The 24,816-nt window shown below is 41.3% G+C and overlaps 5 non-coding genes and 1 pseudogene across 5 annotated transcripts; all 6 read left to right on the top strand.

Annotated features, from left to right (window-relative positions):
- The first annotated feature begins 992 nt into the window (after positions 1 to 992).
- Positions 993 to 1,156, top strand: LOC135005670 (U1 spliceosomal RNA). Its single transcript, XR_010206199.1, has one exon. It is a non-coding gene; the product is annotated as a U1 spliceosomal RNA (small nuclear RNA).
- Positions 1,157 to 1,215: 59 nt separating this feature from the next.
- On the top strand, positions 1,216 to 1,332 carry LOC135006049 (U5 spliceosomal RNA). The gene has a single exon (XR_010206507.1). It is a non-coding gene; the product is annotated as a U5 spliceosomal RNA (small nuclear RNA).
- Positions 1,333 to 1,606: 274 nt separating this feature from the next.
- Positions 1,607 to 1,722, top strand: LOC135006023 (U5 spliceosomal RNA). Its single transcript, XR_010206482.1, has one exon. It is a non-coding gene; the product is annotated as a U5 spliceosomal RNA (small nuclear RNA).
- Positions 1,723 to 1,997: 275 nt separating this feature from the next.
- LOC135006039 (U5 spliceosomal RNA) lies at positions 1,998 to 2,113 on the top strand. The gene has a single exon (XR_010206497.1). It is a non-coding gene; the product is annotated as a U5 spliceosomal RNA (small nuclear RNA).
- A 13,622-nt stretch (positions 2,114 to 15,735) lies between these two features.
- Positions 15,736 to 15,914, top strand: LOC135005991 (U1 spliceosomal RNA; annotated as a pseudogene).
- Positions 15,915 to 22,970: 7,056 nt separating this feature from the next.
- LOC135005802 (U1 spliceosomal RNA) lies at positions 22,971 to 23,133 on the top strand. Its single transcript, XR_010206326.1, has one exon. It is a non-coding gene; the product is annotated as a U1 spliceosomal RNA (small nuclear RNA).
- Positions 23,134 to 24,816: the final 1,683 nt, after the last annotated feature.

The following is a 24,816-nucleotide window of genomic DNA, read 5'->3' as shown; positions in this document are numbered from 1 at the left end:
TTTGCAAAGAGATAGGCATTGGAAAATTCAGGGCTATAACGTGTATATGAAGCACTAACAGGAGGCTTTAAAATTTTCATTCTAGTGTCTTTCGTTTGGGAGAAAAATGCAAAGGTACAATACAGCTTTTCCTTGCCGATATCTCTCTTTTGCAAAGAGCTAGGCATTGGAAAATTCAGGGCTATAACGTGTAGATGAAGCTCTAACAGTAGACTTTAAAATTTTCATTCTAGTGTCTTTCGTTTGGGAGAAAAATGCAAAGGTACAATACAGCTTTTCCTTGCCAATATCTCTCTTTTGCAAAGAGCTAGGCATTGGAAAATTCAGGGCTATAACGTGTAGATGAAGCACTAACAGGAGGCTTTAAAATTTTCATTCTAGTGTCTTTCGTTTGGGAGAAAAATGCAAAGGTACAATACAGCTTTTCCTTGCCGATATCTCTCTTTTGCAAAGAGATAGGTATTGGAAAATTCAGGGCTATAACGTGTAGATGAAGCACTAACAGGAGGCTTTAAAATTTTCATTCTAGTGTCTATCGTTTGGGAGAAAAATCAGCTTGAATGCTTCAGGGGCTGGGGCATAGCCAACATGAGCCCCACACCGAAGGAGGGTGGAGGTGTTTAATGCAAACTAGGGGTCAGACAAGCGCCGCAAAAGGCCACCATGCCCTGCACGCCCCTTTTCTGTTTTCATATGCAGACGAGGGTTGAAGCCAACTTTGACCCACTGCTTGGATGACATCACCATATGCAAATCCATCTGCGGCAGGCCTTCCCCCAGGAATGCTTGCACTAGTTGTTGCATTTGGTTTGTTGTTTGGGGGTGCTTCAGTATTAGGCAGCCTTCTGCCCTCCCATGTTCATCTGAAAATATGTGTTCTCCCTGCAGTTGTTGTCCCCAGATGAGAGTTCCCTTGTGCTGCCTCAGTTGAATCTCCTTAACTTGACAGAGATGTGCCTGAGCAGCGGCCCTCCCCAGCTCTATCCCAAATCATACTTATTTTGCATAGGAGATACCATGGTCATGAAGATTATTCTCCCAGGGTGAGGTTCATTCATTGCATTCTGGGTATGCTGACCCCTGTGATTTCCCCAAATGTGGGAAACTCGACTGCTTTATTTGTGGTAGTGGGGGACTGTGTTTGTGTTTTCCTCTGGTCAGCTCTGGTAAAAGTCAGATTTCTTTGTTTCAGAGCCTTGTTCTTCTTTTGAGAGTTCCCTTGTGCTAGTTCTTCAGAACGAACAAATCTTTTGCCTTTTACTAAAGATTTCCGTGGAGAGGAGCAAAACTGAGTTTTATCTCAATTTTTGCATGCCCCGTCTTATTGGGGTTTCTTTTATCAGTTTAAAGATAGAACGAGTGTGCTTTAATGTAAGCTCATTTGCGTAGAAATGACAGTAAATGTTTGTTTCTTTTCAAACAGAACTTTCTTGACTATACTAATTGCTTGAAAGATCTGGGAGCACATGGAAAAGAGTACAAACCATGTTTATAGCAAGGGGAAGCCTGGTGAGAAATCTGCTTTCTTTCTTTCAAATTGGGTGCTCACTTTGAGCTGAATGAGGACTGCTGGCATGGCACTCAGGCGACAGGTAGAATCTTGGTCATGCTGTGGTTTCTCTTCAGAACGAACAAATCTTTCGCCTTTTACTAAAGATTTCCGTGGAGAGGAGCAAAACTGAGTTTTATCTCAATTTTTGCATGCCCCATCTTATTGGGGTTTTATTTTATTGGTTTAAAGATAGAACGAGTGTGCTTTAATGTAAGCTCATTTGCATAGAAATGACAGTAAATGTTTGTTTCTTTTCAAACAGAACTTTCTTGACCACACTAATTGTTTGAAAGATCTGGGAGCACATGGAAAAGAGTACAAACCATGTTTATAGCAAGGGGAAGCCTGGTGAGAAATCTGCTTTCTTTCATTCAAATTGGGTGCTCACTTTGAGCTGAATGAGAACTGCTGGCATGGCACTCAGGCGACAGGTGGAATCTTGGTCATGCTCTGGTTTCTCTTCAGAACTAACAAATATTTCGCCTTTTATTAAAGATTTCCGTGGAGAGGAGCAAAACTGAGTTTTATCTCAATTTTTGCATGCCCCATATTATTGGGGTTTCTTTTATCAGTTTAAAGACAGAACGAGTGTGCTTTCTTGTTAGCTTTAATGTAAGTTTATTTGCATAACAATGACAGTAAATGTTTGTTTCTTTTCAAACAGAACTTTCTTGACCATGCTACTTGCTTGAAAGATCTGGGAGCACATGGAAAACAGTACAAACCATGCAGTATCACAAGAGCCTTTATTTGATCTTTCATGAAGATAGAGCAGAATTGAGGACACGTCAACAATTTCTGCCGAAGGTGGTTCATCTTTCCACATGGTGCCTTTGGCCACTGACACCTTCGTTGAGTCAAAGTCTCTGGCTGTGGTCAGAACTTTGAAAATTTATGTCACCAGAACGGTTCAGATTAGGAAAACAGAGGCTCTGTTTGTCCTGTATGCTCCCAACATGATTGGGTGTCCTGCTTCCATGCAGACCATTATGCGCTGGATCTGTGGTAAAATTCAGCATGCTCATTCCACGGCAGGATTGCCGTTACTGAATTAGGTGAAGACCCATTCTACTAGAAAGGTGGGTTCATCCTGGGCAGCTGGTCGGGGAGTCTCGGCATTGCAACTTTGCCGAGCAGCTATTTAGTAAACACTTTTGCTAAGTTTTACAAGTTTGATACCTTGGCTGATGATAACCTCAAGTTGGGTCATTCGGTGCTGCAGAGTCGTACGCACTCTCCCACCCGTTCAAGAGCTTTGGTATAACCCCATGGTTCTTAATGTGACCCCAGCATCCTCTAGGTCGTATGAGAAAATAGGATTTTAATACCTACCGGTAAATCCTTTTCTCTTAGTACGTAGAGGATGCTGGGCACCCGTCCCAGTCCATACTGTGTCTGCAGTTATTACTTGTGGTTATACACATGTTGTGTTACGGTTCTGGTCAGCTTTTTGCTGCAATTGTTCATGCCGTTGGCTTGTGTTCTGTTGAATGCCACGTTCTGCGGCATGCTTAAGGTGTGAGCTGGTAAGATGCTCACCTTAGTTTAACAATAAATCCTTTCCTCGAAATGTCCGTCTCCCTGGGCACAGTTCCTATAACTGGAGTCTGGAGGAGGGGCATAGAGGGAGGAGCCAGTTCACACCCTTTGAAAGTCTTAAAGTGCCCATGTCTCTTGCGGATCCCGTCTATACCCCATGGTTCTTAATGTGACCCCAGCATCCTCTACGGACTAAGAGAAAAGGATGCCCTTGTGTACTATCCTGACTTCTCCTCCCGTCTGCTTACTTTGTGCCTTCCAACGCACAATGCGAACTACAGGTGGTGCTGCAGGGCCCACACCCTTTTACTTGCCTTACAGAGCAGCTCTGGAGCTGTTACAGTGCCCAGCTGCTGCAAGAAATCAGCATGAATGCTTCAGGGGATGGGGCATGGCCAACATGAGCCCCACACCAAAGGAGGGTGGGGGTGTTTAATGCGAACTAGGGGTCATCCAAGCACTGCAAAAGGCCGCCATGCCCTGCATGCCCCTTTTCTCTTTTTATATGCAGATGAGGGTTCCAGCCAACTTTGGCCCACTGCTTGGATGACATCACCGTATGCAAATCCGTCTGCTGCAGACCTTCCCCCAGGAATGCTGTTACTAGTTGTTGGATATGGTTTGATATTTGATGGTGCTTCAGTATTAGGCAGCCTTCCGCCATCCCATGTTCATCTGAAAAGATGTGGTCTCCCTGCAGTTGTTGTCCCCAGACGAGAGTTCCCTTGTGCTTCCTCAGTTGAATCTCCTTAACTTGACGGGGGAGGGGCTGCCCGAGCTGCCACCCTCCCCAGCCCTATCCCAACTCATACTTATTTTACATATTAGATCTCTTGATCATGAAGATTGTTCTCACAGGGTGAGGTTCATCCATTATATTTTAAAATAGGAAGGTACAAATTACATATTTGAATTGCATCTATGTGCTGGATTCAAATGTCCCCCCCCCTTCCTTTCTCAATTGTGCCCGTCAGCAGCTATTCTAAGGTTGCTGCCAATGGGTGTGACACATTAATTTCTTCTGTGGGGTACACTGGACTCCACAAGGATTCACATTGGGGTGTAGAGTAGGATCTTGATCTGAGGCACCAACCGGCTCAAAGCTTTTGACTGTTCCCAAGAAGCTCAGTGCATTCTCCTCTATAACCCCGCTTCCATGAACAGGGAGCTCAGTTTGTAGTTGGTGCCTTCAGTAGCAGGCCAATTAACAGGGGCCTGCCTCAGGCAGCCTATTCTTAGCTATTAATTTTGACAAGAAAAGAAGAACTTGTTTTATGAGAATCTACAAGGGCTGCAGCAGGCTAGGTCTAATAGACATCTTTACTGCAGCTTCATCACTCCCAGCGGCGCTATATACTCCCGTGCCCTGGTTGCTGGGTCACTGCAGCGGTGGCTCCGGTTTCATCCTAAGGTCAGTCACACACACACCACCCTTCCGGATCACGAGGCCGCTGATGAAGGGGAGCGAGGCCGTAGGGGGTGGGCCGTGTGCGCACTGCGGTGGACACTGATTACTGGGCAGCCGCTCCACTAGCCACCAGGTACAGTTAAGGAGCACAGGTCTGGGGGTTTTTCTCCTATATTAACCCAATTTTGTACTGCCCGCAGCGCATTGTGATAGGTAATAGGGCCTGATTCAGGTTGGATTGCAATCACAATAAGCGATCCAACTGCAAAAATTGCTAAGAGCATACGCATGTGCCTGCATTTTCTGCGGCACCCCGCAGAGAATGTGATCGCCTCTGCCTGTCAATCGGGGTGGGGAAGGGGGGGAGAGGTGGGTCAGCAACACTCCATTTCCAAGTCAGGGATGGAGCGGTGCGGGGGCAAGGCTTCAAAATGGGGTCTGCAACGGAGGAGACACAGGGGGCGTGGTCACAGCGGCTGTATGACATCACATTCAGCCGCTGTGATCACAAAAATGGTGGCGGCTTCCTGCGCGCACATACAGTCTGCACCAGCAGGAGCCTACACCATTTTTTATGATCACGCTGAACTGCAGTGCGACTGCAATTACAGCATGGTCAAGAAGGGAGGCGTCATGCTGGGTGGCCATGCCCTGTCACTGTGCAGGAGCCAGCACCGCTCACACACTAGTCCCCGGGTGCAGCCCCCAACCCCCGGGACACCCGGAGCAACAAAATGTAGATTCAGGCCACCAGGCCACGCCCCTACCTATGAAACCATGCCTCCTTTTTACCATTGCGCTGCTTATCTGCGCGCACTGCATTACAATCTCCCTCGCCACCTCTCTGTGTGTCACCAGTGATAGTGACACCTCTGCCATGCTTGTAGCAGCTGGTCCTAAGATCTACGCCTCAAACCCTGAGTGTTTGCCCTTGTGACTTGTTGATCATCATAGCGAAGCAGATGCTTACAGAAAACTGCAGGGGCTTAGATTGAAAATAAAAAAATTGATGGGTATAAGGTAGAGAGGAGCGGGTTCGGTTCTCCGAGAACCGAATTCCCCACGAACTCCACGTGGTTTACACTGGTCCGAGGCAGGCTCGGTTGTTCCCGCCTGACTCGGAAAACCTGAACAAGGGAAAATGTCATCATCCCGCTGTCGGATTCTCGCGAGATTCGGATTCCATATAAAGAGCTGCGCGTTGCTGCCATTTTTACTCGTGCATTGAAGAGAGAGCGGAGAGGACGTGGCTATGTTCTCTCAGTGGAAATCTCAATATCAGTGCTCAGTATCAGTGGTTACTTATTGCTGCTCAGTAATACTAGTAGTGTGTCTCTCCTGCTCAGTGTCAGTTCTCAGTAGTATCCTCATCAGTGCTCAGTATCACTGCTCATTGTCTTGTGCTGCATTGTGGTGCTCAGCATACTACAGTACATTACTAATAGTCCAGTGCTGCATCTTGCTGCTCAGTGTCAGTTCTAGTATCCTCATCAGTGCTCACTATCACTGCTCATTGCATTGTGGTGTTCTGTATACTACAATAACATAGTAATATAGTAACATAGTTTTTGAGGTTGAATAGAGGCAAATTGCCCATCGTGTTCAACCTGTTTTAAGTTGTGATGATTCTACATACTTGCTGAATAATGTTTTATGACTAGTTAGCTACTATAACTCATGTTACCCCCGGATTAACCATGTTGATATTTTAAGTATTATAACCTTGGATAGCTTTTTCATTCAGAAATGTATCCATTCCTTTTTTAAATCCAATTACAGAGTCCGCCATTACCACCTTCCCTGGCAGGGAATTCCACATCCTGATTGCCCTAACAGTGAAGAAACCTTTCCTCCATTGCGTTCTGAACTTTCCTCCAGTCGCAGCGAGTGACCACGTGTTCTTTTAATAAATAATTCCTCTGATAACTCTTTGTTATGTATCTTTACATATTTGAAGATATTAATAATATCTCCTCTTAGGCACCTCTTTTCTAGTGTATAAATATTCAGCCTAGTAAGTCTTTCCTTATAGTCCAGTACTTTTAGGCCTTTAATCAATTTAGTCTTCAGGATCTCTTACACTTCCATGAGCAGCAGAGTAGTGCAATGGAAGCATGCTGGGCCCATAACCCAGAGGTCGATTGATCGAAACTATCCTCTGCTATGTGCATTTTTTTTTTTTATAATTAAAGTAATCAAAAACTGGGATTGATATTTTGGCTCTTTTATTTTTACTTAAAGTACAATAACTTTTATCATTTTAATTTGTTTTAATAGTATATTGACAGCATTGTTTTCTTTAAAAAATCCACTTAATTTTCTTTACCCTATTACTGAAATGGTAATTGACAAAAACAAACTACATTGTCACCAGAAGAGCAATGCAAAATGTACAAGTGATATATGAAAATCATCTTCCATCTTGAATTTCAATGATGCATTGGGACAACAATTTGTGAGAAACATCTTCACCCACAAAGAAAGATTTTCTTAATTCCTTACCTGTGTGCTGATTAGATATCACCTTGTTTTCACATTAAACAGACTTCCCCGTGAGGAAGCAGCAAGGATGCAGTGACGTTTCCTGGTGTCAACCTGTATTATTTCAGTAGACATTGAAATGAGGATGCATCTTTGATGCCTTTCCAATGAAGCAAGTTTATTTCAGTAATAGGTGAAAAACCATTCCTACAAAGGTGTTAATCAGAGACTTGGCTTTGTGGACACTTTTCAGAGAGCAAATTTGTTAGCATAAACATAAAATCAGAAAATGAAGAGCTGTTTAATCACTCAATTGGACTTTTCTGCCAGCATATTTTTTTTCTCTGCAACCCACTGCTAAATTGTGCTTCCTAGCTGTTTTTTTATAAAATCACTTAATCAAATCTAACTCTGATTACATCAGAGAAGGCCAGGTACCCTACACCATAAGGGGGGTTTTTGAAATTTTGACTTGTCTACTTAAAGATCACCAAAATCTGATTACAAGGTCAATTACATCCCTGGGTGGGATTGAACCACCAACCTTTTGGTTAATAGCCAAACATGCTAACCGATTGCGCCACAGAGACACCTTGCAAAAGTCAATACTGACAAAGGCTAATAATCATTCATCTAGAACGTTTCCTAGAAAAACTTTAAAAAGTCAATAATCTGGAGAATTTTTGTAAGAAACACATTGGTACTTTCCCATGATGAGTGAGTGCTTCAGGATTTCTTGCACTTACATGGGCTATTAACCAAAAGGTTGGTGGTTCAATCCCACCCAGGGATGTAATTGACCTTGTCATCAGATTTTGGTGATCTTTAAGTAGACAAGTCAAAATTTCAAACCCCCTCTTATGGTGTAGGGTACCTGGCCTTCTCTGACGTAATCAGAGTTAGATTTAATTAAGTGATTTTATAAAAAACAGCTAGGAAGCACAATTTAGCAGTGGGTTGCAGAGAAAAAAATAACATTTTAAACCTACCGGTAATTTTTTTTTCTCGTAGTCCGTAGAGGATGATGGGGACTCCGTAAGGACCATGGGGGATAGACGGGCTCCGCAGCAGACATGGGCACTTTAAGAAAGACTTTAGATCTGGGTGTGCACTGGCTCCTCCCTCTATGCCCCTCCTCCATACCTCAGTTAGAGAAACTGTGCCCAGAGGAGACAGACAGTTCGAGGAAAGGATTTTTGTTAATCCAAGGTCAAGATTCATACCAGCCACACCAATCACACCGTATAACTTGTGATATACTACCCAGTTAACAGTATGAATCAAATCTAACTCTGATTACATCAGAGAAGGCCAGGTACCCTACACCATAACAGGGGTTTTCGAAATTTTGACTTGTCTACTTAAAGATCAACAAAATCTGATTACAAGTTCAATTACGTCCCTGGGTGGGATTGAACCACCAACCTTTTGGTTAATAGCCGTACACACTAACTGATTGCGCCACAGCGAAACTTTGCAAAAGTACATACTGACAAAGGCTAATAAGCATTCATCTAGAACGATTCCTAGAAAAACTTTAAAAAGTCAATAATCTGGAGAGTTTTTGTAAGATGTTTCTTCCAGCAACCAATGAAGAAACACATTGGTACTTTCGCATGATGAGTGAGTGCTTCAGGATCTCTTGCACTTACATGTGCAGCAGAGTACTGTAATGGAAGCATGCTGGGTCCATAACCCAGAGGTAGGCAGATTGAAACTATCCTCTGCTATATGACTTGTCTACTTAAATATTACCAAAATTTGATGACAAGGTCAATTACGTCCCTGGATGGGATTGAACCACCAACCTTTTGATTAATAGCTGAACACACTAACCGATTGCGCCACAGAGACACTTTGCAAAAAGTACATACTGACAAAGACTAATAAGCATTCATCTAGAACGTTTCCTAGAAAAACTTTAAAAAGTCAATAATCTGGAGAGTTTTTGTAAGATGTTTCTTCCAGCAACCAATGAAGAAACACATTGGTACTTTCCCATGATGAGTGAGTGCTTCAGGATCTCTTGCACTTACATGTGCAGCAGAGTACTGCAATGGAAGCATGCTGGGCCCATAACCCAGAGGTAGGCAGATTGAAACTATCCTTTGCTATATGCATTTTTTTTTTGTTCATTAAAGTAATCCAAAACTGGGATTGATATTTTAGCTTTTATTTTTACTTAAAGTACAATAACTTTTACCATTTTAATTTGTTTTAATAGTATATTGACAGTGTTGTTTTCTTTCAAAAATCCAATTAATTTTCTTTACCCGATTATTAAAATGGTAATTGACAAAAACAAACTACATTGTCACCAGAAGAGCAATACAAAATGTACAAGTGATATATTAAAATCATCTTTCCAGCTTGAATTTCAATGATGCATTGGGGCAACGATTTTGTGAGAAACATCTTCACCCTTAAATAAAGATTTTCTTTATTCCTTACCTGTGTGCTAATTAGATATCACCTTGTTTTCACATTAAACAGACTTCCACATGAGAAAGCAGCAAGGATGCAGTGGCGTTAATGTTTCCTGGTGTCAACCTGTATTATTTCAGTAGATATTGAAATGAGGATGCATCTTGCTGCCTTTCCAATGAAGCAAGTTTAATTTAGTAATAGGTGAAAAACCATCCCTACAAATATGTTAATCAGATACTTGGCTTTGTGGACACTTTTCAGAGAACAAATTAGTTAGCATAAAAATAAAGCAATTGGATTTTTCTGCCAGCATATTTCTTTTTCTCTGCAACCCACTGCTAAATTGTGCTTCCTAGCTGTTTTTTTATAAAATCACTGATTCAAATCTAACTCTGATTACATCAGAGTAGGCCAGGTACCCTACACCATAAGAAGGGGGTTTGAAATTTTGACTTGTCTACTTAAAGATCACCAAAATCTGATAACAAGGTCAATTACATCGTTGGGTGGGATTGAACCACCAACCCTTTGATTAATAACCAAACACACTAACCGATTGCGCCACAGAGACACTTTACAAACATACATACTGACAAAGGCTAATAAGCATTCATCTAGAACGTTTCCTAGAAAAACTTTAAAAAGTCAATAATCTGGAGAGTTTTTGTAAGATGTTTCTTCCATCAACCAACGAAGAAACACATTGGTACTTTCCCATGATGAGTGAGTGCTTCAGGATCTCTTGCACTTACATGTGCAGCAGAGTACTGCAATGGAAACATGCTGGGCCCATAACCCAGAGGTAGGCAGATTGAAACTATCCTCTGCTATATGCATTTTTTTTTGTTAATTAAAGTAATCCAAAACTGGGATTGATATTTTTGCTCTTTTATTTTTACTTAAAGTACAATAACTTTTACCATTTTAATTTGTTTTAATAGTATATTGACAGTATTGTTTTCTTTCAAAAATCCACTTAATTTTCTTTACCCTATTATTAAAATGGTAATTGACAAAAACAAACTACATTGTCACCAGAAGAGCAATACAAAATGTACAAGTGATATATTAAAATCATCTTTCCAGCTTGAATTTCAATGATGCATTGGGGCAACGATTTTGTGAGAAACACCTTCACCCTTAAATAAAGATTTTCTTAATTCCTTACCTGTGTGCTAATTAGATATCACCTTGTTTTCACATTAAACAGACTTCCACATGCGAAAGCAGCAAGGATGCAGTGGCGTTTATGTTTCCTGGTGTCAACCTGTATTATTTCAGTAGACATTGAAATGAGGATGCATCTTGCTGCCTTTCCAATGAAGCAAGTTTAATTCAGTAATAGGTGAAAAACCATTCCTACAAAGGTGTTAATCAGAGACTTGGCTTTGTGGACACTTTTCAGAGAGCAAATTTGTTAGCATAAACATAAAATCAGAAAATGAAGAGCTGTTTAAACAGCTACTGCCTGAGGGTCTCTTGACCTGGTGCAATACCTCTGTAGCTTTTTGTTGAGGCGGGACGCCATCATGTCTATCTGGAACAGTCCCCACCGACTTGCAATCTGTGCGAAGACTTCCTGATGGAGTCCCCACTCTCCTGGATGTAGGTCGTGTCTGCTGAGGAAGTCTGCTTCCCAGTTGTCCACTCCCGGAATGAACACTGCTGACAGTGCGCTTACATGATTCTCCGCCCAGCGAAGAATTCTGGTGGCTTCCGCCATCGCCACTCTGCTCCTTGTGCCGCCTTGGCGGTTTACATGAACTACTGCGGTGACGTTGTCTGACTGGATCAGAACTGGTTGGTCGCGAAGTAAGGTCTCCGCTTGACATAGGGCGTTGTATATGGCCCTTAGCTCCAGGATGTTGATGTGAAGACAAGTCTCCTGACTTGACCAAAGACCTTGGAAATTTCTTCCCTGTGTGGCTGCTCCCCAACCTCGGAGGCTCGCGTTCGTGGTCACCAGGATCCAGTCCTGAATGCCGAACCTGCGGCCCTCTAGAAGGTGAGCACTCTGCAGCCACCACAGGAGAGATACCCTGGCCCTGGGGGACAGGGTGATCAACTGATGAATCTGTAGATGTGACCCGGACCACTTGTCCAGTAGGTCCCATTGCAAGATCCTCGCATGGAACCTGCCGAAGGGAATGGCCTCGTATGATGCCACCATCATTCCCAGGACTCGAGTGCAGTGATGCACTGACACCTGTTTTGGTTTCAATAGGTTCCTGACCAGAGTCATGAGTTCCTGGGCCTTTTCTATCGGAAGATAAACCCTTTTCTGGTCCGTATCCAGAATAATGCCCAAGCAAAGTCAGACGAGTCGTAGGAACCAACTGCGACTTCGGGATATTGAGAATCCAGCCGTTTTGCTGTAACACCTTCAATGAAAGTTATACGCTGTTCAGCAACTGCTCTCTTGATCTCGCTTTTATGAGGAGATCGTTCAAGTACGGGATAATTGTGACACCTTGCTTTCGCAGGAGCACCATAATTTCCGTCATTACCTTGGTGAAAATTCTCGGAGAAAATTCTGGAGAGACCAAACGGCAACATCTGAAATTGGTAATGACAATACTGTACCGCAAATCTTAGGTACGCCTGATGAGGTGGATAAATGAGTACATGAAGGTATGCATCCTTTATGTCCAGAGATATCATAAAATCCCCCCCTTCTAGGCTGGCGATGACCGCTCTTAGCGATTCCATCTTGAACTTGAACCTTTTCAAGTATAGGTTCAGGGATTTTAAATTTAATATGGGTCTGACCAAACCGTCCGGTTTTGGGACTACAAACAGGGTCGAATAATTTCCCTTTCCTTGTTGAAGCAGGGGAACCTTGACCACCACCTGTTGAAGATACAATTTGTGAATTGCATTTAACACTATCTCCCTTTCCTGGGGAGAAGATGGTAGGGCCGATTTGAAAAACCGGCGAGGAGGCACCTCTTCGAATTTCAGCTTGTAACCCTGAGAAACAATTTCTATTGCCTAGGGATCCACCTGCGAATGAACCCAGATGTGGCTGAAAACACGAAGACGTGCCCCCAACTGGGCGGACTCCTTTAGCGGAGCCCCAGCGTCATGCGGTGGATTTTGTAGAGGCCGGGGAGGACTTCTGTTCCTGGGAACTAGCTGTGTTGTGCAGCTTCTTCCCTCTGCCCTTACCTCTGGCAAGAAAGGACGCACCTCGTACTTTCTTGTTTCTCTGTGATCGAAAGGACTGCATTTGATAATGTGGTGCTTTCTTAGGCTGTGAGGGAATATAAGGCAAAAAATTTGATTTACCAGCTGTAGCTGTGGAGACAAGGTCCGAGAGACCTTCCCCAAACAATTCCTCACACCTGTAAGGTAAAACCTCCATATGCCTTTTTGAGTCGGCATCACCTGTCCATTGCCGGGTCCATAGGACTCGTCTAGCAGAAATCGACATAGCGTTTATTCTAGAACCCAGTAGACTAATGTCACTTTGAGCATCTCTCATATATAGGACAGCATCTTTTATATGCCCTATGGTCAATAACATAGCATCCTTATCTAGGGTCTCAATCTCTGCTGATAAGGTATCTGTCCATGCTGCCACCGCGCTACAACCTCGGCCGACGCAATTGCCGGTCTGAGTAAGGTACCAGAATGTGTGTAAATGGACTTTAGGGTAACCTCCTGCTTGCGGTCAGCAGGGTCCCTGATGGTAGCCGTATCCTGGGATGGCAGCGCTACCTTTTTGGATAAGCGTGTCAATGCTTTATCCACCCTAGGGGAGGATTCCCACCGTATCCTGTCCATTGGCGGGAAAGGATACGCCATAAGAATCCTTTTGGGAATCTGCAGCTTTTTGTCTGGAGATTCCCAAGCTTTTTCACATAATTCGTTCAACTCATGTGAGGGGGGAAAGGTTATCTCAGGTTTCTTTCCCTTATACATGTGTACCCTCGTGTCAGGGACAGGGGACTCTGTGATGTGCAAAACATCTTTTATTGCAATAATCATATATCGAATACATTTAGCCAATTTTGGTTGTAACTTTGCATCATCGTAGTCGACACTGGAGTCAGAATCTGTGTCGGTATCTGTGTCAACTATTTGGGATAGTGGGCGCTTTTGAGACCCCGAAGGTCCCTGCGACATAGGGACAGGCATGGGTTGACTCCCTGACTGTTCCCTAGCTTCAGCTTTGTCTAATCTCTTGTGTAATAAGTTTACATTAGCACTTAAAACATTCCACATATCCATCCAGTCAGGTGTCGGCGTTGTCGATGGAGACACCACATTAATTTGCTCCTGCTCCTCTCTAGGAGAGCCTTCTACCTCAGACATGTCGACACACGTGTACCGACACACCATACACTCAGGGAATCCTCTTATCTGAGGACAGTTCCCCAACAAGGCCCTTTGGAGAGACAGAGAGAGAAAGTATGCCAGCACACACCCCAGCGCTATATGACCCAGGAAAAAAACACAATCATTTTATGTTTACCCAGTAGCGCTGTATTTCCATATATATATGCGCCTAATTATGTGCCCCCTCTTCTTTAAGACCCTCTTTCTACCGTGGTATAAGCAGGGGAGAGTCCATGGAGCTTCCCCTCAGCGGTGCTGTGGAGAAAATGGCGCTGGGGAGTGCTGAGGGAGAAGCCCCACCCCCTCAGCGACGGGCTTCTGTCCCGCTCAAATAGCCCCCCCCATAAAAAAATGGCGGGGGCTCTTATATATATATACAGTGCCTAGCTGCATATATATTTATTTTGCCAAAGAGAGGTCTATATTGCTGCCCAGGGCGTCCCCCCTGCGCCCTTCACCCTTACACTGACTGCCGTGTGTGAGGTGTATGGGAGCAATGGAGCACAGCTTTACTGCTGTGCGTTACCTCAGTGAAGATCATGAAGTCTTCCGCCGCCTCTGAAGTCTTCTTTTCTTCTCATACTCACCCGGCTTCTATCTTCCGGCTCTGCGAGGGGGACGGCGGCGCGGCTCTGGGACGGACGGCGAGGGTGAGACCTGCGTACCGATCCCTCTGGAGCTAATGCTGTACAGTAGCCTAAGAAGCAGAGCCTATCAACTCACAGAAGTAGGTGTGCATCTCTCCCCTCCGCCCCTCGATGCAGGGAGTCTGTTGCCAGCAGGCTCCCTGAAAATAAAAAAATCTAACAAATATACTTTCTGTCAGGAAACTCAGGAGAGCTCCCTGAAAAGCACCCAGTCTCCTCTGGGCACAGTAGTAAACTGAGGTCTGGAGGAGGGGCATAGAGGGAGGAGCCAGTGCACACCCAGATCTAAAGTCTTTCTTAAAGTGCCCATGTCTCCTGCGGAGCCCGTCTATCCCCCATGGTCCTTACGGAGTCCCCAGCATCCTCTAGGACGTAAGAGAAAAATTATGCTGGCAGAAAAATCCAATTGAGTGATTAAACAGCTCCAGAGCTGCTCTGTAAGGCAAGTAAAAGGGTGTGGGCCCTGCAGCACTACCTGTAGTTTGCATTGTGCATTGGAAGCCTAGTTTGCTGTCTGTTTCCACTTCTTTTTTCTTGATCCCCTCCCGTCTATACCCTTGTGCACTATCCTGACTTCTCCTCCCGTCTGCTTACTTTGTGCCTTCCAATGCACAATGCAAACTACAGGTAGTGCTGCAGGGCCCACACCCTTTTACTTGCCTTACAGAGCAGCTCTTGAGCTGTTACAGTGCCCAGCTGCTGCAAGAAATCAGCGTGAATGCTTCAGGGGCTGGGGCATGGCCAACATGAGCCCCACACCGAAGGAGGGTGGGGGTGTTTAATGCGAACTAGGGGTCTTGCACAATGCGAACTACAGGTAGTGCTGCAGGGCCCACACCCTTTTACTTGCCTTACAGAGCAGCTCTGGAGCTGTTACAGTGCCCAGCTGCTGCAAGAAATCAGCTTGAATCCTTCAGGGGCTGGGGCATAGCCAACATGAGCCCCACACCGACAGAGGGTGGAGGTGTTTAATGCGAACTAGGGGTCATCCAAGTGCCGCAAAAGGCCGCCATGCCCTGCACGCCCCTTTTCTCTTTTCATATGCAGACGAGGGTTGAAGCCAACTTTGACCCACTGCTTGGATGACATCGCCATATGCAAATCCATCTGCTGCAGGCCTTCCCCCAGGAATGCTTGCACTAGTTGTTGCATTTGGTTTGTTGTTTGGGGGTGCTTCAGTATTAGGCAGCCTTCTGCCCTCCCATGTTCATCTGAAAATATGTGTTCTCCCTGCAGTTGTTGTCCCCAGATGAGAGTTCCCTTGTGCTGCCTCAGTTGAATCTCCTTTACTTGACAGAGATGTGCCTGAGCAGCGGCCCTCCCCAGCCCTATCCCAAATCATACTTATTTTGCATAGGAGATACCATGGTCATGAAGACTGTTCTCCCAGGGTGCGGTTCATTCATTGCATTCTGGGTATGCTGACCCCTGTGATTTCCCCAAATGTGGGAAACTCGACTGCATTATTTAATGCGAACTAGGGGTCATCCAAGCACCGCAAAAGGCCGCCATGCCCTGCATACCCCTTTTCTCTTTTCATAAGCAGACGAGGTTTGAAGCCAACCTTGACCCACTGCTTGGATGACATCACTTGCTGCCTTTCCAATGAAGCAAGTTTAATTTAATAATAGGTGAAAAACCATCCCTACAAAGGTGTTAATAAGATACTTGGCTTTGTGGACACTTTTCAGAGCACAAATTTGTTAGCATAAAAATAAAGCCAGAAAATGAAGAGCTGTTTAATCACTCAATTGGATTTTTCTGCCAGCATATTTCTTTTTCTCTGCAACCCACTGCTAAATTGTGCTTCGTGGCTGTTTTTTTTATAAAATCACTTAATCAAATCTAACTCTGATTACATCAGAGAAGGCCAGGTACCCTACACCATAACAGGGGTTTTCGAAATTTTGACTTGTCTACTTAAAGATCACCAAAATCTGATAACAAGGTCAATTACGTCCCTAGGTGGGATTGAACCACCAACCTTTTGGTTAACAACTGAACACGCTAACTGTTTGTGCCTCAGAGACACTTTGCGAAAGTACATACTGACAAAGGCTAATAAGCATTCATCTAGAACGTTTCCTAGAAAAACTTTAAAAAGTCAATAATCTGGAGAGTTTTTGTAAGATGTTTCTTCCATCAACCAACGAAGAAACACATTGGTACTTTCCCATGATGAGTGAGTGCTTCAGGATCTCTTGCACTTACATGTGCAGCAGAGTACTGCAATGGAAACATGCTGGGCCCATAACCCAGAGGTAGGCAGATTGAAACTATCCTCTGCTATATGCATTTTTTTTTGTTAATTAAAGTAATCCAAAACTGGGATTGATATTTTTGCTCTTTTATTTTTACTTAAAGTACAATAACTTTTACCATTTTAATTTGTTTTAATAGTATATTGACAGTATTGTTTTCTTTCAAAAATCCACTTAATTTTCTTTACCCTATTATTAAAATGGTAATTGACAAAAACAAACTACATTGTCACCAGAAGAGCAATACAAAATGTACAAGTGATATATTAAAATCATCTTTCCAGCTTGAATTTCAATGATGCATTGGGGCAACGATTTTGTGAGAAACACCTTCACCCTTAAATAAAGATTTTCTTAATTCCTTACCTGTGTGCTAATTAGATATCACCTTGTTTTCACATTAAACAGACTTCCACATGCGAAAGCAGCAAGGATGCAGTGGCGTTAATGTTTCCTGGTGTCAACCTGTATTATTTCAGTAGATATTGAAATGAGGATGCATCTTGCTGCCTTTCCAATGAAGCAAGTTTAATTTAGTAATAGGTGAAAAACCATCCCTACAAATATGTTAATCAGATACTTGGCTTTGTGGACACTTTTCAGAGAACAAATTAGTTAGCATAAAAATAAAGCCAGAAAATGAAGAGCTGTTTAATCACTCAATTGGATTTTTCTGCCAGCATATTTCTTTTTCTCTGCAACCCACTGCTAAATTGTGCTTCCTAGCTGTTTTTATAAAATCACTGAATCAAATCTAACTCTGATTACATCAGAGAAGGCCAGGTACCCTACACCATAACAGGGGGTTTGAAATTTTGACTTGTCTACTTAAAGATCACCAAAATCTGATAACAAGGTCAATTAAGTCCCTGGGTGGGATTGAACCACCAACCTTTTGGTTAACAGCCTTACACACTAACTGATTGCGCCACAGCGACACTTTGCAGAAGTACATACTGACAAAGGCTAATAAGCATTCATCTAGAACGATTCCTAGAAACATTTTAAAAAGTCAATAATGTGGAGAGTTTTTGTAAGATGTTTCTTCCATCAACCAATGAAGAAACACATTGGTACTTTCCCATGATGAGTGAGTGCTTCAGGATCTTTTGCACTTACATGTGCAGCAGAGTACTGTAATGGAAGCATGCTGGGTCCATAACCCAGAGGTAGGCAGATTGAAACTATCCTCTGCTATATGCATTTTTTTTTGTTAATTAAAGTAATCCAAAACTGGGATTGATATTTTAGCTTTTATTTTTACTTAAAGTACAATAACTTTTACCATTTTAATTTGTTTTAATAGTATATTGACAGTATTGTTTTCTTTCAAAAATCCACTTAATTTTCTTTACCCTATTATTAAAATGGTAATTGACAAAAACAAACTACATTGTCACCATAAGAGCAATACAAAATGTACAAGTGATATATTAAAATCATCTTTCCAGCTTGAATTTCAATGATGCATTGGGGCAACGATTTTGTGAGAAACATCTTCACCCTTAAATAAAGATTTTCTTAATTCCTTACCTGTGTGCTAATTAGATATCACCTTGTTTTCACATTAAACAGACTTCCACATGAGAAAGCAGCAAGGATGCAGTGGCGTTAATGTTTCCTGGTATCAACCTGTATTATTTCAGTAGATATTGAAATGAGGATGCATCTTGCTGCCTTTCCAATGAAGCAAGTTTAATTTAGTAATAGGTGAAAAACCATCCCTACAAATATGTTAATCAGATACTTGGCTTTGTGGACACTTTTCAGAGAACAAATTAGTTAGTATAAAAATAAAGCCAGAAAATGAAGAGCTGTTTAATCACTCAATTGGATTTTTCTGCCAGCATATTTCTTTTTCTCTGCAACCCACTGCCAAATTGTGCTTCCTAGCTGTTTTTATAAAATCACTGAATCAAATCTAACTCTGATTACATCAGAGAAGGCCAGGTACCCTACACCATAACAGGGGGTTTGAAATTTTGACTTGTCTACTTAAAGATCACCAAAATCTGATAACAAGGTCAATTAAGTCCCTGGGTGGGATTGAACAACCAACCTTTTGGTTAATAGCCTTACACACTAACTGATTGCGCCACAGCTACACTTTGCAAAAGTACATACTGACAAAGGCTAATAAGCATTCATCTAGAACGATTCCTAGAAACATTTTAAAAAGTCAATAATGTGGAGAGTTTTTGTAAGATGTTTCTTCCATCAACCAATGAAGAAACACATTGGTACTTTCCCATGATAAGTGAGTGCTTCAGGACCTCTTGCACTTACATGTGCAGCAGAGTACTGTAATGGAAGCATGCTGGGTCCATAACCCAGAGGTAGGCAGATTGAAACTATCCTCTGCTATATGCATTTTTTTTTGTTAATTAAAGTAATCCAAAACTGGGATTGATATTTTTGCTCTTTTATTTTTACTTAAAGTACAATAACTTTTACCATTTTAATTTGTTTTAAGAGTATATTGACAGTATTGTTTTCTTTCAAAAATCCACTTAATTTTCTTTACACGATTATTAAAATGGTAATTGACAAAAACAAACTACATTGTCACCAGAAGAGCAATACAAAATGTACAAGTGATATATTAAAATCATCTTTCCAGCTTGAATTTCAATGATGCATTGGGGCAACGATTTTGTGAGAAACATCTTCACCCTTAAATAAAGATTTTCTTAATTCCTTACCTGTGTGCTAATTAGATATCACCTTGTTTTCACATTAAACAGACTTCCACATGAGAAAACAGCAAAGATGCAGTGGCGTTAATGTTTCCTGGTGTCAACCTGTATTATTTCCGTAGATATTGAAATGAGGATGCATCTTGCTGCCTTTCCAATGAAGCAAGTTTAATTTAGTAATAGGTGAAAAACCATCCCTACAAAGATGTTAATCAGATACTTGGCTTTGTGGACACTTTTCAGAGAACAAATTTGTAATCATAAAAATAAAGCCAGAAAATGAAGAGCTGTTTAATCACTTAATTGGATTTTTCTGCCAGCATTTTTCTTTTTCTCTGCAACCCACTGCTAAATTGTGCTTCCTAGCTGTTTTTTTATAAAATCACTTAATCAAATCTAACTCTGATTACATCAGAGAAGGCCAGGTACCCTACACCATAAGAGGGGGTTTGCAATTTTGACTTGTCTACTTAAATATTACCAAAATCTGATCACAAGGTCAATTACGTCCCTGGATGGGATTGAACCACCAACCTTTTGATTAATAGCTGAACACACTAACCGATTGCGCCACAGAGACACTTTGCGAAAAGTACATACTGACAAAGACTAATAAGCATTCATCTAGAACGTTTCCTAGAAAAACTTTAAAAAGTCAATAATCTGGAGAGTTTTTGTAAGATGTTTCTTCCAGCAACCAATGAAGAAACACATTGGTACTTTCGCATGATGAGTGAGTGCTTCAGGATCTCTTGCACTTACATGTGCAGCAGAGTACTGCAATGGAAGCATGCTGGGCCCATAACCCAGAGGTAGGCAGATTGAAACTATCCTTTGCTATATGCATTTTTTTTTTGTTCATTAAAGTAATCCAAAACTGGGATTGATATTTTAGCTTTTATTTTTACTTAAAGTACAATAACTTTTACCATTTTAATTTGTTTTAATAGTATATTGACAGTATTGTTTTCTTTCAAAAATCCTATTAATTTTCTTTACCCGATTATTAAAATGGTAATTGACAAAAACAAACTACATTGTCACCAGAAGAGCAATACAAAATGTACAAGTGATATATTAAAATCATCTTTCCAGCTTGAATTTCAATGATGCATTGGGGCAACGATTTTGTGAGAAACATCTTCACCCTTAAATAAAGATTTTCTTAATTCCTTACCTGTGTGCTAATTAGATATCACCTTGTTTTCAAATTAAACAGACTTCCACATGAGAAAGCAGCAAGGATGCAGTGGCGTTAATGTTTCCTGGTGTCAACCTGTATTATTTCAGTAGATATTGAAATGAGGATGCATCTTGCTGCCTTTCCAATGAAGCAAGTTTAATTTAGTAATAGGTGAAAAACCATCCCTACAAATATGTTAATCAGATACTTGGCTTTGTGGACACTTTTCAGAGAACAAATTCGTTAGCATAAAAATAAAGCCAGAAAATGAAGAGCTGTTTAATCACTCAATTGGATTTTTCTGCCAGCATATTTCTTTTTCTCTGCAACCCACTGCTAAATTGTGCTTCCTAGCTGTTTTTTTTATAAAATCACTGATTCAAATCTAACTCTGATTACATCAGAGTAGGCCAGGTACCCTACACCATAAGAAGGGGGTTTGAAATTTTGACTTGTCTACTTAAAGATCACCAAAATCTGATAACAAGGTCAATTACATCCCTGCGTGGGATTGAACCACCAACCCTGTGATTAATAACCAAACACACCAACAGATTGCGCCACAGAGACACTTTACAAACGTACATACTGACAAAGGCTAATAAGCATTCATCTAGAACGTTTCCTAGAAAAACTTTAAAAAGTCAATAATCTGGAGAGTTTTTGTAAGATGTTTCTTCCATCAACCAACGAAGAAACACATTGGTACTTTCCCATGATGAGTGAGTGCTTCAGGATCTCTTGCACTTACATGTGCAGCAGAGTACTGCAATGGAAAAATGCTGGGCCCATAACCCAGAGGTAGGCAGATTGAAACTATCCTCTGCTATATGCATTTTTTTTTGTTAATTAAAGTAATCCAAAACTGGGATTGATATTTTTGCTCTTTTATTTTTACTTAAAGTGCAATAACTTTTACCTTTTTAATTTGTTTTAATAGTATATTGACAGTATTGTTTTCTTTCAAAAATCCACTTAATTTTCTTTACCCTATTATTAAAATGGTAATTGACAAAAACAAACTACATTGTCACCAGAAGAGCAATACAAAATGTACAAGTGATATATTAAAATCATCTTTCCAGCTTGAATTTCAATGATGCATTGGGGTAACGATTTTGTGAGAAACACCTTCACCCTTGAATAAAGATTTTCTTAATTCCTTACCTGTGTGCTAATTAGATATCACCTTGTTTTCACATTAAACAGACTTCAACATGCGAAAGCAGCAAGGATGCAGTGGCGTTAATGTTTCCTGGTGTCAACCTGTATTATTTCAGTAGACATTGAAATGAGGATGCATCTTGCTGCCTTTCCAATGAAGCAAGTTTAATTTAGTAATAGGTGAAAAACCATCCCTACAAAGGTGTTAATCAGAGACTTGGCTTTGTGGACACTTTTCAGAGAACAAATTTGTTAGCATAAAAATAAAGCCAGAAAATGAAGAGCTGTTTAATCACTCAATTGGATTTTTTTGCCAGCATATTTCTTTTTCTCTGCAACCCACTGCTAAATTGTGCTTCCTAGCTGTTTTTATAAAATCACTGAATCAAATCTAACTCTGATTACATCAGAGAAGGCCAGGTACCCTACACCATAACAGGGGGTTTGAAATTTTGACTTGTCTACTTAAAGATCACCAAAATCTGATAACAAGGTCAATTACGTCCCTGGGTGGGATTGAACCACCAACCTTTTGGTTAATAACCATACACACTAACTGATTGCGCCACAGCGACACTTTGCAAAAGTACATACTGACAAAGGCTAATAAGCATTCATCTAGAACGCTTCCTAGAAACATTTTAAAAAGTCAATAATGTGGAGAGTTTTTGTAAGATGTTTCTTCCATCAACCAATGAAGAAACACATTGGTACTTTCCCATGATAAGTGAGTGCTTCAGGACCTCTTGCACTTACATGTGCAGCAGAGTACTGTAATGGAAGCATGCTGGGTCCATAACCCAGAGGTAGGCAGATTGAAACTATCCTCTGCTATATGCATTTTTTTTTGTTAATTAAAGTAATCCAAAACTGGGATTGATATTTTTGCTCTTTTATTTTTACTTAAAGTACAATAACTTTTACCATTTTAATTTGTTTTAATAGTATATTGACAGTATTGTTTTCTTTCAAAAATTCACTTAATTTTCTTTTCTGTGTGCTAATTAGATAGCACCTTGTTTTCACATTAAATAGACTTCCACATGAGAAAGCAGCAAGGATGCAGTGGCGTTAATGTTTCCTGGTGGTAGTGGGGGACTGTGTTTGTGCTTTCCTCTGGTCAGCTCTGGTAAAAGTCAGATTTCTTTGTCTCAGATCTTCCTCTAGCCTTGTTGTTCTTTCGAGAGTTCCCTTGTGCTGCCTCAGTTGGATCTCCTTCACTTGACAGGGGCGTACCCGAGCAGCGACCCTCCCCAGCACTAGCCCAACTCCTACTTACCTGCCAGGTGAGATACTATGATCATGAAGGTGCTTCTCCCAGGGCAAGGCTCACCCATTGCACTCTGGGTGTGCTGCTCCTGCGATTTCCCCAAATGTGGGAAACTTGACTGCATAATTTGTGTTTCCCCTGGTCGGCTCTCGTATAATTCAGATCTCTTTGTCTCAGGTCTCTCTCCAGCCTAGTTTGCTGTCTGTTTCCACTTCTCTTTTCTTAAACCGCTCCCTTCTATGTCCTTGCGCACCTTAATTAAATCTAACTCTGATTACGTCAGAGAAGGCCAGGTACCCTACACCATAAGAGGGGGTTTGAAATTTTGACTTGTCTACTTAAAGATCACCAAAATCTGATCACAAGGTCAATTACATCACTGGGTGGGAACCTTTTGGTTAATAGCCCATGTAAGTGCAAGAGATCCTGAAGCACTCACTCATCATGGGAAAGTACCAATGTGTTTCTTACAAAAATTCTCCAGATTATTGACTTTTTAAAGTTTTTCTAGGAAACGTTCTAGATGAATGCTTATTAGCCTTTGTCAGTATGTACTTTTGCAAAGTGTCGCTGTGGCGCAATCAGTCAGTGTGTATGGCTTTTAACCTAAAGGTTGGTGATTCAATCCCACCCAGGGACGTAATTGACCTTGTTATCAGATTTTGGTGATCTTTAAGTAGACAAGTCAAAATTTCAAACCCCCTCTTATGGTGTAGGGTACCCGGCCTTCTCTGATGTAATCAGAGTTAGATTTGATTAAGTGATTTTATAAAAAACAGCTAGGAAGCACAATTTAGCAGTGGGTTGCAGAGAAAAAAAATTATGCTGGCAGAAAAGTCCAATTGAGTGATTAAACAGCTCTTCATTTTCTGATTTTATGTTTATGCTAACAAATTTGCTCTCTGAAAAGTGTCCACAAAGCCAAGTCTCTGATTAACACCTTTGTAGGAATGATTATCCACCTATTACTGAATTAAACTTGCTTCATTGGAAAGGAAGCAAGATGCATCCTCATTTCAATGTCTACTGAAATAATACAGGTTGACACCAGGAAACATAAACGTCACTGCATCCTTGCTGCTTCCTCATGGGGAAGTCTGTTTAATGTGAAAACAAGGTGATATCTAATCAGCACACAGGTAAGGAATTAAGAAAATCTTTCTTTATGGGTGAAGATGTTTCTCACAAAATTGTTGCACCAAGGCATCATTGAAATTAAAGCTGGAAAGATGATTTTAATATATCACTTGTATATTTTGTACTGCTCTTCTGGTGACAATGTAGTTTGTTTTTGTCAATTACCATTTTAATAATAGGGTAAAGAAAATTAAGTGGATTTTTGAAAGAAAACAATACTGTCAATATACTATTAAAACAAATTAAAATGGTAAAAGTTATTGTACTTTAAGTAAAAATAAAAGAGCAAAAATATCAATCCCAGTTTTGGATTACTTTAATTAACAAAAAACAATGCATATAGCAGAGGATAGTTTCAATCTGCCTACCTCTGGGTTATGGACCCAGCATGCTTCCATTACAGTACTCTGCTGCACATGTAAGTGCAAGAGATCCTGAAGCACTCACTCATCATGGGAAAGTACCAATGTGTTTCTTCATTGGTTGATGGAAGAAACATCTTACAAAAACTCTCCAGATTATTGACTTTTTAAAGTTTTTCTAGGAAACGTTCTAGATGAATGCTTATTAGCCTTTGTCAGTATGTACTTTCGCAAAGTGTCTCTGAGGCACAAACAGTTAGCGTGTTCAGTTGTTAACCAAAAGGTTGGTGGTTCAATCCCACCTAGGGACGTAATTGACCTTGTTATCAGATTTTGGTGATCTTTAAG

This window comes from Pseudophryne corroboree, unplaced genomic scaffold (assembly GCF_028390025.1).
Source record: "Pseudophryne corroboree isolate aPseCor3 unplaced genomic scaffold, aPseCor3.hap2 scaffold_207, whole genome shotgun sequence".
In the NCBI taxonomy this organism is placed as follows: Eukaryota; Metazoa; Chordata; class Amphibia; order Anura; family Myobatrachidae; genus Pseudophryne; species Pseudophryne corroboree.
Note: the sequence above shows the minus strand (reverse complement) of the source record. Positions and strands in the feature narration are given on the sequence as shown.